The 16708-nt window shown below is 37.1% G+C and overlaps 1 protein-coding gene across 5 annotated transcripts in view; it reads right to left on the reverse strand.

Moving 5' to 3' along the window:
• The window catches only part of Eya1 (EYA transcriptional coactivator and phosphatase 1), a 163423-nt gene that overhangs the window by 60561 nt on the left and 86154 nt on the right, over positions 1–16708 (reverse strand). The window lies entirely within an intron of this gene.

Below are 16708 nucleotides of genomic sequence, written 5' to 3' on the forward strand. Positions count from 1 at the left end.
TTTTTTTTTTTTTTTTTTTTGGCAGAACTGGGGATTGAACTCAGGCCTTTGGGCTTGCCAGGGAAACATTTATTCCACTGAGCCATCTCCCCGGCCTCATGTTATATCACTTTTGAAAACAATTTTTGGAGCTTTGCCTCCACATCAAAGTTAATCTCACTGCCAAATGTTTCCATTGTTTTCTGAGCTTGACCCACACCTTCCCCCAGCCTTTGCTGCTGCTATCTACACTTCTCTTGATGCTTTTACTCCTCAGTGTCTATGGCATCATCAATCTTTCCTGAGCATCTTCCAAGATTTGATGCTCAATCTCCTACTCCAAGTCCCTAGGAATGTTCACTCACTCCTTTCTCTTCAAGTTGCCTCAAGGCCCAAACATACTCAAGGTTTCAACCATCTTTCCAGTTCCCTCCATCAGATCTGGGATCTCAGCTATAGGCTTATACATCCCCTGTCTTTGGTCATTCCTTTTTAGATGTCCATGAAGCATCTGAAACTCAGTCTGTGACTCATCAAATCGTATTTCCCCCGGAAGTTCACTGAGTTTTTACTTTAGAAGACTGACATGCTTCTAACCCTAAATCTTGGCATGTATAAGCAGCCTTTCCTTAGTCCCACATGAAATCAGTCATGACACCCTTTCATTCAGAACTGAAACTTTTGTCTTGCTCATGTTCACCATCACTGTTTGATTTTACCCCCAGCCACTGATCTCTTATGTCAGTGTCCTCAATGCTCTCCTTCACCAGGCTCTTATTTTCCAGATGCCACTAGCCTCTGTGCTATTCTCCCACCTATTTTAAGAAACATTCAAACACCTCAATAGCTATGAATGGCCCATAAATGTCCCACTTTTACCTACCTCCTAGATGTGTCATCTATTTGTAGTTTTCCAAACTATTCTTTTTGGCCATGAAATTCTGTCTTCAGAATATGATTAGCCAGGAGTCTAATACGCAGTACTATACTATTATTACACTTAATTTATAATTTTATAACATTTATATGCCAATTATATTTAATAATATATACAAAATAATTACATTAGTATAAATATGGTATGCTAACTTGAATATATTATACCATATTTACATATATATTTAATTATAGCATAACATAAAAGCAAAGTGCTTCTGATGGAAGTTCTCACTCAAAGACATTAAAGAAAATCACAGCAAAAGACCTGTCTCTCAGGTTGCATGTGTTAATCTATCAGAGTCTCTGACCAAGCCTATCAGTCCAGGACCCCATTATTTGGTAATGTTTCTCCAACAAGCCTTCTGCAGTTCGTTGTCTCCTCCTTCTTGATTCTTCCCAGCTTGGCCAAGCAGCCACTGGGTATCACAGATGACAGGCTGTTGTCTAGGAGGAGATAGGATTATCTCTATAGCCACTGGTTTTTAATTTTGGAGTTACAGATTTACTTCTTGGTTTTGGCATAAAGTTCTTAGTTGTAGACCTAAAAAATGATTTTTAAGGACTGCAATGCAGCTCAGTCCTAGAGTGCCTTGCCTGGTGCTTTGACCCCCAGTACCCTCTCCCAGAAAGTGGAATCAGTTCTCTAAAAAATGATGGAAGCATTGTGTTTCCACTTTGTGTACAATGTTTTATTTGGTTACATCTTTCTCAATTGTCTTTACCATTTCATAATCTATCTTAGATTTTAAGCTATGATTGTTTTTCTTTAATTCCTATATCTTTCCTTCTATATATTTGCCTCCCAGCACCATGCCTGCCATGAGCTCTTCCCAAGGTTTAGCACAAATACAGATGTACAAACCAAAAGAACAGAAAGGCCAGCAACCAACCCTTGCATATATGGTTAAAAAAGTTTTGAAAGGTTTTCCAAGACCATGCAGTGGAAAAATAATAACCTTTTGAACAAATTGTTCTAGGAAAATTGAACATCCACAAGAAAGAAATGAAGCTCGACCTTCATAGTATGCACATCTGTAAACTTAGAGCAAATCAAAGAGCTAAAGTAGGAGTTAAACTCTGACTCTTAGGAGAAATTATTCAAGACAGTAAAAAGGCAATGCCTTCTTGGCTATAGCACTAAAAATACAGATGACAACAACAACAACAACAACAACAACAACAACTACAACTACAAATGGATAAAGTGAGCTACATGAAAATTAACAAAATATGTGCATCAAAGTGCATAGTTAAGTAGAATGAATAGACAACCTATAGAATGGAAGAAAATATATACAAATCACAGATCTGATAAGGGGTTAATATACCAATCATACAAAGAATTTCTACAATTTTAAGAACTCCTATAACATAAAGGTGGAAGAAACACAAGTGCTCACTGTTGGATGAGTGAATAAATGTGTTTTGCAAACACAATGGAATATTATTTAGCTTTTAGAAAGAAGGAAATTTCTTTTTTTTCTTTTTCATACTAGTTTTATTGAGAAAGAAATAGTAATGAGACAGTTTCAAAGCAGGTTAGTAGGACAGTTACAATAATTAATACATTGCATATTGGTGTCTTTGTAGTAGTTATTCATAGTACAAGATGCAGACATGATATCTTGTCTAAACGCTATTAGTACAAATCTTTCTTCTCATCGAACTAAGAGAAAGTAGCTGTATATCTATGCTAACTATTTTGTATATACAGATATATATTCACTACAAAATGGTCCTTCATTTATATCTCCCCAAAAGAAGGAAATTTCAATGTAACATGAATTATCTTTAAAAACATTATCCTTAATTAAGTAAGCCAGTCACAGAAAGACCAATAGGGTACATGATTCCACTTAGAGAGAAGTAAAATTCATAGACAGAAAGTAGAATAGAGGTGGCAATAAACTGGGGGTAGAAGAGAATAGGGACTTTTTGAATGGATATAGATTTTCAACTTTATCAGATGTTAGTTTAAATACAGGGTGTCCCCCAAAGACTCATGGACTACAGGCTCATTCCCCTGGTACACCAGTGTAACTACACAGAGATTATCCTAGAAATATCTTTACTTCACTGATGGATGAAGTCACTGAAGTGACTATAATTTGGAGGTATGATTTGGTCACAGAACAGGGAGGCAGGCCTAGTAGGAAGCCATGGGTCATGGAGCACAGCCTCAGAACTGTTTTGTCCTGGCTTCCTATGATTTTCTGCTTCAACTCAGGCACAGAGATGGTACCAGATGGCCATGCTTGAAACCATGAGGTGAAATTTTTAATAGAGATATAACTATCAAATTTTTTTTCTATAACTGTCAAAAATTATTCCTCTGAGTACTAATAATTCAAATAAAGAACTAAAATATATTAGATCCCCCAATATAAAAGACCCAATTAAAAATAGGCTAAGGTAATGAATACACACTTCTTGGAAGAAATGCAGAAGATCAATAAATACATAAAAAATGTTCATTATTATAGCCAATAGAGAAATGAAAATTACAACCACACTGAGATTCTATTTTACTGCAAAAAGAAAGATGATCATTAAGGAATCAATAGCAAATGCTGGCAGGGTGAAAAAGGAACCCTTCTCGATTGTTGGTAGTAATGTAAACTAGTACAACTACTATAGAAATTCTTCAAAAATCTGAAAACAGAAAATCCATTTGATCCAGGTATTCCCTTCTAAGTATTTCCTGAAAGAGTCAAAGTGTCATATTACAGCTGATCTGCCCACCAACAGACAAAAGAAAGGTTACATTTGCTACAGAGAAGGATAAATGTCAGCCATTTTAGGTAATGGATGCCTCCTGAGACCATGATATGAAGTGAAACGAATCAGACGCAAGCTTAAATATCACATGGTTTCTCTTATATGAGAGAATCAAAGTATAAATAAAGAGCAAAATAAAAGATGGATGATAGAAAGAAAGGAGATTTTTTTCAAGTGAAAGAGGAATATGAGATGGAGGGAGGGATAAGGAAAGAAGGGAAAAGGGGAGTAAAGCAGTGAATTGAAGAAAAAATGGAAACAGGAATTTATAAATGGGAAGGGAAAAGGAGTTGGAAGGAACAGAGAGGCTGAGAGGGGAAGGGGACAAGAAAGAAATAAGATGTGTTACGGACCTGTACAAACTCCCCATGATAATGAAACCACTATGTGCTGCAATATATACTAATAAAGAAGAAATGCAACTAAAATTATAAATTTTGCTAGATGGCTAAATTACTGAGTAAACATCTAGTACTTGTATTTTATTTTTTTTTACTAGAGTGTTACATACACACTGAAATACATACAAATTGAATCACATGGCACCTGAGATTCACCTGAGAAAACTATTCTCAGAAAAGAAAATCATGGTCAGATAGAACAAGGCAGCAAGGGATGTAGTAAGGCTACAGTTGAAAAGATTGGTTAAGACTTGATACTGGTGACATCTAGAGAGCTACGTTGGGTCACACACTACTAATCCACGTACTTTTGCTTATGTATGGAAGCTTCTGTTATAAAAACTACAAAATATAAAAATGTTTATTGAGGAAATTTTGGTTATCTTCTGGTGGTGGAATGCTGAATTCCAAAGATTTATTTTGAAAATTTAAACCACACTTCTAAAATGCCATGCTTTAAAAGCTAAAATTGGAAAGCTCCTCAGTATGTTCCCTTTTATTGAGAACATGTTAGGATTTGCATGGGTAGTCTGTACTCAGACTTAAGTGAGCGTCTAGAATATACCTAAAAATATGTAAGTGTTGGACTTGTTTGTACTAAGTTCCCTCATTTTCATAGGTAGTGTCCTTTCCAGGAGCCTCGGAGCACCTACATTTATAATTGAAGTCATAGGATCATCATGTCACCATTTAATAATGGCAGTGCTGTGTTGCCACATTGATCAACTGTAAAGGTTTGGAAACCTTGGTGCAACTCAAGAATAGTAGCAAATCTGAAAGCACCTTATTTATGGCCACTGGCATTTAGTTTTTGGTTGTATGGCTCCCGTGGGTCCAGATTACTGATCCACAGTGCTTATGTTATCATTTGACCTCCTACTACTAGTCATTTCTCAGTGCTTAAATAATTGTAGCTTGCTCGGAATGCTTGTCACAAACAGTACCAGAAGGTATGGTTCCTTCTTAGCACTGTTAGTGCTTTGAGGACTCTGAAGTTCCATTCCTTTTTATTTTTAAAGAGACTACAAAATATAGTAAAAAAAGAAAAAAGAAATGTTACAGAGTTTCACTAAACAAAATGATAGGAATTCAATAGTGGTTGTTATATTGCATATTTGTTGTACTCAAGTTAGTTGTTCAGATTACCAGATATAAGATTGGTCAAAATTATGAAAAATTAAAAAGAAGAAAAAGTTAAGCATCAGTTGCTCCTTTCAACAGACCAGCAGAAGTCTCCAGTACAATTATCCAAGCTATCCTGTGTATATACATCTATATTTCTTTTTCCCTTCCTTCTTTCTTTTTTTCCTTTCCCTCATCCCAGTTGTTCCTTCTTTTGGAAGTGCTTCTTTCCCTCTCATTGTACCCACTGTGCTTTTCAGACCCTAGTTCACCTTTACCCCAGTGACAGGCTGTGGTTGAAGATGCATTTGTCCCCTGGCGCCAGCCTCCTTTATTAATATATAAGCCCCCTAGAGGCAGGACATAAGCATGGGCACCTGCTGTGACTATATTTGCATTTTATAAACATGCAAGACTGACTTTTTAAACAATTCATTTTTATCAGGCCCAGTGAGTGTCAAATAGTGATCCAGGCAGGAGACGGGTGCATAGCCAGGCATGTGTTCTGGGTACTGAAGCCCCTAGAACCCTGGGGCTTTCAGCGTGTAAACTGGAGAAGTATATTCTTTGGTGATATAATTTTCTGAATTTTTTAATAGATGTTTTTAACAATGATTACCTATAACTAAACTACTCTATGATATAAGGCTAAGGTATTGAGTACAACCTATCATACTACTACTTCTGACAGATTCTTTGGATAGTATCTTATATTCTGGAATCCACAAGGTATTAGAATGGATGTTACCCAGCAGGAAAACCACAGGTCCTTGGGAAAAGGTGATGGTGGGTGTATTTTTGTGAGACTTTTGCTATATTCCAGTGACCAGGCTTAAGTGCCTGCTAGTCAGATTATTTTGTTGTCTTTTATTTATGTTAAGCATAAATAGTTACATCTGCTTTGCTTATTCTGTGTTTGCAGATACTTGATCTTTAAGTATTTTGTTTTGAAAGGTGTGTATACTGCCAATTTGAAAGGTGTGTATAACTGCCAATCATTTGGGCCCTTTTAATACTGAAGCTGTATTCATTAAGGTGGCTTCCAGACACTCAGGGAGAGAGAAAAGAGGTACAATCTAATTATCTAATTTTAGCCACTGAACCGCTGAAGCAAATCATGGCATAGAGTTGCTTGGTGACCCCATTCAGAACAAAGCTCGGAGAGAAGATTGGAATGTAGAGATTTTAGTGCCTTTTAAAGAAAGCACAAAGAAGCCAGGCATTCTGTCTTACTAATAGTGTTACATAAGCATACATAATTTTTCCTGTAAATTTAGTAGCTTTATTTCCATGACAACAAAACACCTTTTAGACCCTGAGCTTTCTACAGCCAACTGAGCAAGAAACCTAATAAAGCCAGCCTCAGTGGAGCACCAGATAATATCTTCTGATATATTCCTATCTTTCCTCATTTCTCCTGCCTGTCCTGCATCCATTCTCTAAGGTCCCAGTCTTGGATCTGACCCGCCCAGCACCAAGATATCCTGTGGAGCATGTTACCCAGCACAAGGAAGAAAATAGGCACACAAGTCTCAGAAAAGACAGGTAAAGTTATCCATTCAACAAAATAATCACAAACAGCCCAGAAAACTGCAACCCACTCCAGTCTCCAGCTTCAGACAACAATGTAATCTATTTTTAGTGGCAAACACAAATCCCTTAAGAACTGAGGCTGCTTCAGAAATGATTTTTTCTTAGCTATTTTCATTTGGTTTCTCAAAAATGCTACTTTTGGCTTATAGTGTCCATAGTCCTTGGAGATGAACAAGAGATGGAAACTTGAAGGAAGACCTGTTTATGTTTTTTTGGCTGTTGAGAATGGAACCCAGAATGTTTCTTCTGAGTATAATAACAAAATACCTCTTCTCCTTTCTCTAGCCACTTTAAATCTAACAGTTTATCTAACCACCAAAATATCTGTGCCTTTATATAACTATGTTTGAAAAGATACATCTCAAGATTTTTAGTGTTGATTTAATAATGCCACGAATGCCAAATACTACAGTAGATCACATGCAGTCCAAAAATCATTTTAGTCTTATAATAACTACAAAATAGCACCAAAATGTTGACAAGGAAGTAATTTCTCCTTATTGCTTAGATGTACTAGAAAAACATTAAAAGAAAAAAGTTCTTATTTTAATATTGTTCTTTTTTTCCACATGCTGTTACATATTTTTATTGTTATTCTTTCTTTTATAATTTGAATTTTATAAACTGAAAAGCAAAGAATTTAAAACTAAGCAAAGCCACCAATATATTTTGATTGAATTTAGCTGGTTAGATTTTCTTGACAATATAACTTGTATAATTTACATCTTCTTGGGAGGGATTGTATTGAGACAGAATCTCACTGTATACAGAGTTCAAGTTGCCCTTGAACTCACTATGTAGCCAGGATGGCCGTAAGCTCATAGTTATAAAAAACAAAACAAACCTCACAGATTTCTCTTGCCTCAGCCTCTAGAGTGCTGGGATCACAGGCATGTGTCGCTATGCCAGACTTGTAATTTAAATTCTTTTTAAGTTCAGACATTTAAGAACTGTTTTAATACCAAAGCCACTGCTCCAGTTTTAGATGACTATCACTTTCTGAATCAGAAATTGAGCTCCAAAAAGCACCTGTGGTGCTTTTACTACAAAAGCAAATCAAAACAACACAAAATAAGTGAATTTTGCCTTTTAGTTATTATCTAGTACCATTTTAATTTATAAGTACATTTAAAATATATGTATTCTGTATCTCTTCTCTTTGACTGTGTATCCTCTTACTTCTATGAGATCAAATCTACAGTCACAATCACTGTACTACTTTGGATCATGAAGTAGACTATACTATGTTTTTAAAAGTTTCTAGTTTATGTTAGAAAGAGCTTCAAGAAAATAGCCCAACTATTTCAGAAGCCATGACTCATTCTTCTGGGTATGATACTTGCATGCTGGAACCGCGCAACGAGAGGCAAGGTTCCCTAGTGCTATGTGCATGGGGTGCACATGGGAGCTAAGCTCTCCTGCAGCAATTCCTGCAGAAGCAGTGGCCTGGGAAAGCTTGGTGTCTACAATATCAGAGCATTTAGGAAATGTGTTGCTCAATGTCAAAATCTTATTAAGTATGTTCAAATGAAGGTCAAATCTGTGGGCAATACCAATCAAAGGAAGAAATAAAAGCCATTTTCAGTTTCTTTGAATAATTCCCCTTAGAATGCTAATATTATACCCACAAGTTGGACCTGATTGTTACTTGAAAATTCTCCCTATTCAGGATCTTTTGTTTTGGGAAAAAATGCTGAAAAATAGGAGCAGGTATTCTGAATACCAAGTGGCTTATTTTTAAGGCTTTATTCTAGTTGTTCATAGGGGAAAGATTAAGGATAAGCTTTGCAAATTAGCTCCCTTATCCAAGAAAAGAAAACAATATGCTGAAATCATATGCTGAAAAGTTATTTCTTGTACACAATGTTCAAATGATAAATACAACGTATGAGATCTGAGGGTCTCCACTGGTGTCCTTCCTGCTATCTACAGGCATCAATACTATAAACAGAACATTCACTGTTTCAAGGCCATAAGGCCCTATCATTCAACAGCTGGGTGTGAAATGTCAAGTTTGGGCAGTGGGGCATAATTCTGATGCCAATTAAGAAATAATCTAGATTACTATGGGTGATTGTACAGAATGAACTGTGGTCAAATTATTGCCTGAATGACTTGAAAGAAATCCAAACCTGTGGTGGTGCTAATCAGATCATTTTTACTGATTAGATAACTGGCACTTGACTACACTCATTTTCTCCTTACTTAAGAGACTCCCTTTCAACATCATGAAAGTAATACCTAAGTAAAGAATTAAAAGAAAAAACCCTTCACCATTCCAAAGACTAATTTTGATTACTGGGAAAACATGTTGAGCCCCAAACATGGGACACCTACCAAAAAGTGGCACAAAGAGTGGTTAGAAGAAAGCCAAGGTGGATGTGGCCAGTTGGCTTCAACACATGGGTCCCACTGGATGCCAAAGGGCAGGCTCACCACCTAAACTCAATCCAAGACCTATCCTGATTTCATTTGCAATCACTCTCCTCTCTCTTTTCTAGTGTGAGTCTTTTCTTTCTTGCTTTTTTATTAAGCTCTATATTGTTCCCTTCCAGTGGCACTGTACAGTAACCTCCTTTTTAATTTGATAATCTTTCTCATTGTACACTCGTGTCATGTCACACTATTCACGACATTCTCATGTCTATAGCAGGAAATCCTGACATGCAATGCCAGGCTTCCTCTTAGAGCAATGGATTTGTTTAAATTTTATTTTTTATTTTATCTTATTGAGAAACAAATAGCAATGAGACAGTTTCAAAACTGATTAAAAGGACAGTTTCAATGATTAGTACATTGTATATTGTTATCTTCTTAGTGGTTATCCATAGTACAAGACGCAGACAGGATATCCTGCCCAAACACTATTAGTGCAAATCTTTCTTCTCATCGAATTAAACGAAAGCGGCTGTATATATATCCTAACTATTCTGCGTATACAGATACAAAATGGTCCTTCCTTTGTATCCCCTTTTTTTGTTTAGTCCTGTCAGAAATGGGTATTCCATTGGCATCTAAATACTATAAGTGCATGAACTCAGCAAAACAATCCAACACAGTCCAGCAGTCTACAATAGTAGTGTGTTATCCACAGAAATTGTTGACTTGAGCCTTTCACAGCTCAGCATATTAATATGGCTTTACTTTATATATCTCATTTTTATACTTTTCTGCTGGATGGTTAAGACCAAGATAAAGCAAGACCTATATAACAAGAAATGTAACTTTTGTATCTGACAAGGTCAGTCAAGTCCCCTCAGAATTTATCCTGTAATCCTGTACTGCAGGTTGCAGATCCTTTGTCAGTGTCAGCCATGTGGATGAGTCACGGCCATGGAGCAATGGACTGATGTGAAGGCTAGAGTACATGTCTTGTATTTCCAGTTGATAAATGTGTTTCCTTGGTGAATGATTTAATTTCTATGAGCCAAAATCTCCTCTCTGAAAAAGAGAAACTAACTGGAGAATGAATATAAGAGAGCAGCATAGAGTGAAGACTTAATGAAGGTATTTGTATTAATATTTCACCACACTTTCTCTATTCATTTTCCCCAAGGCTGATCTCTAAATATACTTTACACATATCTACTCTTTCTGTGCATCATTTTGGTCACTTACAATGCTGTACTTTCAACTCTAGTTTTCCACTACCTGGAACAGGAAAATATGCACAATTGCCTGATTCCTCCTCAGAACTCCTAAAGCAAATAATAAATAACTCTTATTTATGTATTTCATATGAACATGTTATTAGGTGCTCTACTTTATTCTCTTCAAAGTTCCATGTTTGCCTTCATTTTGTGGAAGGGAAGATTAGAGTGCCAAAAAGGTAGCACCCTAATCTTTCTCAGGGTTACAAAGCAAGGGAGTTTCAAAGCTAGTCACTGTTGGCCAGCAATTACAGGGAGAGAAGGAAACTTGCATTATAAGGTAGAAAAAGCAATAAGAGGGCTGATTTCACTGGAAATCTCTGCTATTTCAGAAAATTGTGGCTTTTGCTAGTAGTGTGCTTTGAGAGTTTACATTCTATGTCACTCTGCAGTATCAAGAGGATCTAAATAAAGCCATATATTCTTGATCTAACTTAGAACTGATACACAAAGAAGAAAATTAAATCAGGATGCTATCTTTGGGACTGCACTGGTCACTCTTCACTCTGGTGTCCTCACTCCAGCCGCAGAGCTTTGGGATGGCCCTCAGGGCTTTTGAAAATGTGCTTTTAGTTTTAACCAGTGGTAAAAAAAGTTGAGATTTAGTGCATCTTGCTACCCATTTACCAAATCCCATCCTTTGTTTCTTCCTAGGCACACAGAAAAATGGCCTTTTCCAACTTCCTAGGCACTGGATCATGTGGCTGGAGCCAATGTCATGAGCAGAAGGATGTTCTTGCCACCACATCGTCCACTCATGCTGCCTCTGCTTTGTTTCTTGTGGAGTGATTGCTCATAACAATGATCCAAAAAAAGAATAATGGTTCATAAGATGTGAAAATTATGCATAACTCAAATTTGGGAAGTATGAATCACGTTTCACTGGAATGCAGCCACATGTATTTGTTTACGTACCATCCATAATTGTTATAGTACTGCTAGGGCAGAGCTGAAAAGTTATGACAAGAATATGTCCCTCAAAGCCTTAAATACTTACTACGGCCCAGTAAAGATGAATCTTGGCAATGCCTGGTCTAGAGGTTGCAAATAGAGAGATGACATGGTTGAAGTATCCAGACCCTCTGCTACTGAAGCAGGACTCTGGGAGGATCAGATGGCCCACGTGGTCTCTGTCTTGCTAAGGGGTTCAGCATCTTCACTACCTATCTCAAAAGGTCTTGGAGTTCAGTGTTGCTCCCTAACACAAAATAGAAATAACCTTCTTTACTGGCTAACTGGAGTTCTGACAGAGTGGGCCAGATATATGCTCTTGATTATTTTCTTTCCTTGTTAACATCCATGTTAACATCCAGTACTAAGGTTTAGATGATCAAAACTCACATTATGACAACTGAGCTGCTCTTAGAAGCTTTTCATGCTATAAAACAAACATAAGAGCATCGAGCTACAAGTTCAACAAGTGGCATGCTTTTCTTACTATTCGTTGGGGTCATCACTAAGACATTATAATAGGCCTTTCCAATTCCTGTTGCAATTTAATTCTTGAGAGCTCATTGGATCAAATAGCTGACTGAAAGGATGAGAAGATGGAAACATCATAAAAGTAAAATGATTTCGCCAAGATCAAAGAGTTAAAGTCAGGAGCTTAGAATTGACTTTAGAGATACCTAAATTCAAATCATGTGCTTTCCCCAGGGCAGCTTAAGGCATGTCAACCATTCATAGATTTGAAGACATTGCCTCCACGTTACTCTCTAGCCACCACGTCAGCATTCAAGTTTAATATACTGTATTTCTGACAGTCAAGTCTCACCTATATTCAGATATATCTGGTATTCATCAAATTTTTATTTTATGCCAGGCATTCAAAATGTTTTCTATATTTGGCATCTAACCTCTCTGTATTTCTTATCTATAAAAGCCTTAATTATATCAATTTCATAGCATCAATGTTAAATTAAATCAGTGCTAGATGTTTAGAACATTTTAATAGGCCCAATGAATAAACACACAAAGCTTTATGCTATCTTTCTGTGAATACTATCTTAAGTGCTCATGTTTTGGTATTTGTATAAAATGAGGAGTGAGACTCAACACCCTTAAGGTCCATTATAACTCCAATACTTTTGAGATAGAAGAGCTAAACAATAATAAGAAAGTTCTGAAAAACTTTAGGAAGTCCTCCCATAAGAGCGGTATCATGAATCATCAGCACAATATTTATTTGAAATATGTCTGGAGTATGTACAAAGGATTATAAAAATACAAATTGAATATCTGAATTGTAAGAATTCTTAGAGTTAAAGATGGGTTGCTGTTAACCCTTTCCTAGCCACTCTCTAAATGCTCCCCCTTACACCACACACCCTTATACCATCATTCCTGCAGCTCTCTGAAGCCATCTGGAAGTCCTCTTCTGTGTCTTTATGAGCTGTGATCTGAACAACAGTGAGTGCCATTGCCAAGGGTCAGCCAATGGAAAAGCAAGCTTGGCTCGGATGAGCAGGACATGGATCAGGCACGGTGTAACTTCTGTTTTTCCCCCAAAGTCAAAGTGATCGTAAAATCTAACAATTCTGAATGTACTCAGAACATCAAGGCAGCCATGATGCACAACTAAAGACACTCATGAGAGAGAACTTCCAGCATGACTGAAGACAGTGACAAAACTGGTAAGACAAGAGCATTAAACATGCAGGGCAGTGTTTTGAATGGAATTAATGCCAGTGTGTCTTTCATTGTAGTAATTTTAAAAAATTAACTATTCACTATATTTTTCAATTCCATATTTTACTTTGACAGCAACAATGGTATGTTACTATTGTTTAGATACACAACAGAAATTTTAAAAGAACACTGATTGTCTTTAGTTAAATTCAGTAATGTGGAATTATATTGAAATCCGCTTTATGAAATAGTGTATCTTCTCTAATATATTCAATGTAATAAAAGAAAAAGAGGTAACAGGAAAGTAGATGCAAGATTACTAGAGAAGAGATAGGGAGCTGGTGTGGTAGTTCACCAGAAGCTCCCTGTACACCAGAAGCTCAGATGGGAGTATTGCAGATTCAAGCCTCGCCTGGGCAGCTGAGAGACTTAGTAAGATCCTGTATCAAAATTAGAAAAACAAATTTAAAGGCACGAGGATGTAGCACATGCAAAATCTCTGGGTTCAAACCTCAGTACTATAGGAAAGAAAGAGGAGGAGGAGGAGCAGAAGAAGGAGAAGAAAAAGAATAGAGGAAAGAAGCATGAAGAAAGGAAGAAATGGGAATGGTGGAAATGGGGGCTAGAAATTATCAAAGTATGTTATACCAAACCATGAATATGCTAAAATGAAACCCACCAGTATATACAATTAACGTGCATGAGCACAACATACTAAATACAGTTTGAATGCATATTACCAACAACATCTTAATTTTTGGTAATACTTATAGACTTTACTTTCCTCCTAGTATGTGTTTCTTTCCTAGCTAAGGCTGTGCTATACCCAGTACACTCTGCTTATTCCCATCACCATTGTTATAAAATACACAACACATCCTTATAGCACCCAGCATGCCTCTTCCCACAGCTAGGATTACACAGAAGGCGGGATTTTCTCAAACTTTTTTGGTACACATTGCTGTAACATGCCCTAATTTTGTATTATATCAGCCAGATCCTATATCCCCTTACTGAATGGCCCACTCATTGAGTTGCCTAAGCTACTGTGACTAAGCTACTTCTCAAGTATCTGGTTCCCATAGAGACAAGAAGAGCTATCACATTATCAGGCATTCATTTCTTTATGTGCACATAGGGGAAGGCCCAGCCACATGTTTCTTGGACAATGCTCAGGAACACACCTAAATCTGTGCTCCAAAAAAGAAGCTTTAGACTTTAGGGAAACAAAAATGATATGAGACATTCTGATCATTGTGGTTGTTATTACTGTTTGCAAGATCCTGATAGAGCCATTCATTTTTACAATCCTTGACTATCAGAATTGAGAACATACTAATAAGAAAACAGCAAGTGTTTTTGAACGCTTCTGGTTATGACTCGCTATCATGAGCAATACACCTTCAAAAATCACCCACACAGGAAGGGGCATCTTGGGCATTAACAAAACAGGTTGAACATGGTGTCACATACAGTGCAGGTGTTCAATAAATGTTTAGGAAGAAATCAAATGGGTGTCTGAGGAGCTCATGACCCTAAATCATGTGCTACTGGCTGGACATCTGGCACCTCCAACGCTGACTAGCTCACCCAGGGGCTTCAGCACTTCTGGGCTCTCCTTGTCCAAATAGGCATTTAGCTGGCCTCTCAAACTTGACTAACATGAAAACTTTCCACACTAGTTTGTCTCTACCTTAGTACATACACCGCTATTCTCTAAGTTGCTTGAAGTAAAAACCTAGGAATTATCTTTCACTCCTGGTTTTTACTTATCACTCACTATCCCAATTTAAATTATTTCTAATTAATCCTTTTCTCTACCTGCAAAGTAATCCTGAATCCAGTGCATTCTGTGTAACTCTACTGCTAGTGATTCAAATCACTGCTAAAACTTCTAATATGCCCTCCACTTTTTCCCCCTACTGTTGATTCTCCATACTCAGCTGAAGTCAAATGCAAAATGCAAACCAAATCATCTCATAGCCTTCAAAGTCCCCCGAGACTTCTTATGCCATGCACAGTGAAATCAGCCCTCTGGACTGGCTCTTGGGCCATTTGGAATCTGCCTCCTGACCCCATCTCTGTGGAAGTCCCATTTCCCTCCATAAGCGAGGTTACACACATCTCTCTGTCCCTCAACCAGCTAACTCTTTCCCATCACAAATTTGCCGTTTCCTCTGCTTACAGTGCTTTCTCTTGATTGTCACATGGGGACCACAGGTTGTGCTGACTTCACGCCCAGCATGACACTCAGTATGATCTGCAACACGTGGGATTTCTGAAGTTCTTTCTCAGCTCCAGTCAACTTATCAATGAAGGGTAAATTTATAGTGGAACAAATCAGATCAACCATTCTTAAAGAAGATTATGGGGCCCCAGAGGAAAGTGATCGATGATGTAGAATGTGCCTGAGGAGAGTCACGTGGAGAGAAAACATTCTCTCAGGCTTTCAGAGAGCAAATTGGTCAAGCAATGGTCGAGACTCATCCACATGGCTGACACTGACAAAGGATCTATAAACTGTGATACAAGGTTTCAGGGTAAATCTTCAGGGGATTTGACTGACCTTGTCAGATACAAAAGTTACATTTCTTGTTATATAGGCTTTGCTTTATCTTGGCCTTAACCATCCAGCAGAAAAGTATAAAAATGAAGTATAAAAAGTAAAGCCTATTAATATGCTGAGCTGTAAAGGGCTCAAGTCAACAACTTCTGACATTGTCAGTCTTACAGATAACTCACTACTATTATGTACTACTGGACTATATTGGAATATTTTGCTGAATTAATACACCTACAATATTTAAATGGCAATGGAATACCCATCTCTGACAAAACTAAATAAAAAATGAGATACAAATGAAGGACTATTTTGTATCTGTATATTCAAAATAGTTAGGATAGATATACAGCTACTTTCTCATAATTCAACAAATAGATTTGTACTAATAGTGTTTGTGGATAAGATACCATGTCTGCATCTTTTACTATGAATAAGCACTAAGAAGACAACAATATGCAATGTATTAATTATTGAAACTGTCCTACTAACCAATTTTGAAACTGTCTCATTGCTATTTGTTTCTGAATAAAATTATTTTTAAAAAAGAAAATATAAATTTGAGTGTTGGAAAATATATGAGGTAGAATTTTTTATCAATGCCCTACTATGAGAAAATTATGAAATACTAATGACTATAACTTTTAAAAAATGAACTTGTGGGGCTGGCCAAATAGCTCAATAGACTAAAATGCCTTCTTAGACGGGAGCAGGGACCCAGGTTCTATCCCCAGCTGCTGTGCTGGCTCTGCCCCCAGAGCGTGCTGAGTTGGCAACTGAGACTGGGCATGGTGGTGCATACCTGTAATTCCAGCACTTAGGGGCTGAAAACAGGAGGATTACTATGAGTCCAATCTGTGTAGTGAGACCCTGTAGTCCCTGTACTAAAATACATAAAAAAGTTAAAATAAAACATAAAAGATAGGGAAAAAATGAACTTGTTGCACTTGAAGGATGGACAGACAATCTGCTGATGGACAGTCTGTTTTCTTTCTTTCTTTCTTTCTTTCTTTCTTTCTTTCTTTCTTTCTTTCTTTCTTTCTTTTTCTTTCTTTCTT

Source organism: Octodon degus, unplaced genomic scaffold (genome assembly GCF_000260255.1).
Source record: "Octodon degus isolate 3935 unplaced genomic scaffold, OctDeg1.0 scaffold00091, whole genome shotgun sequence".
NCBI classification, from domain to species: Eukaryota; Metazoa; Chordata; class Mammalia; order Rodentia; family Octodontidae; genus Octodon; species Octodon degus.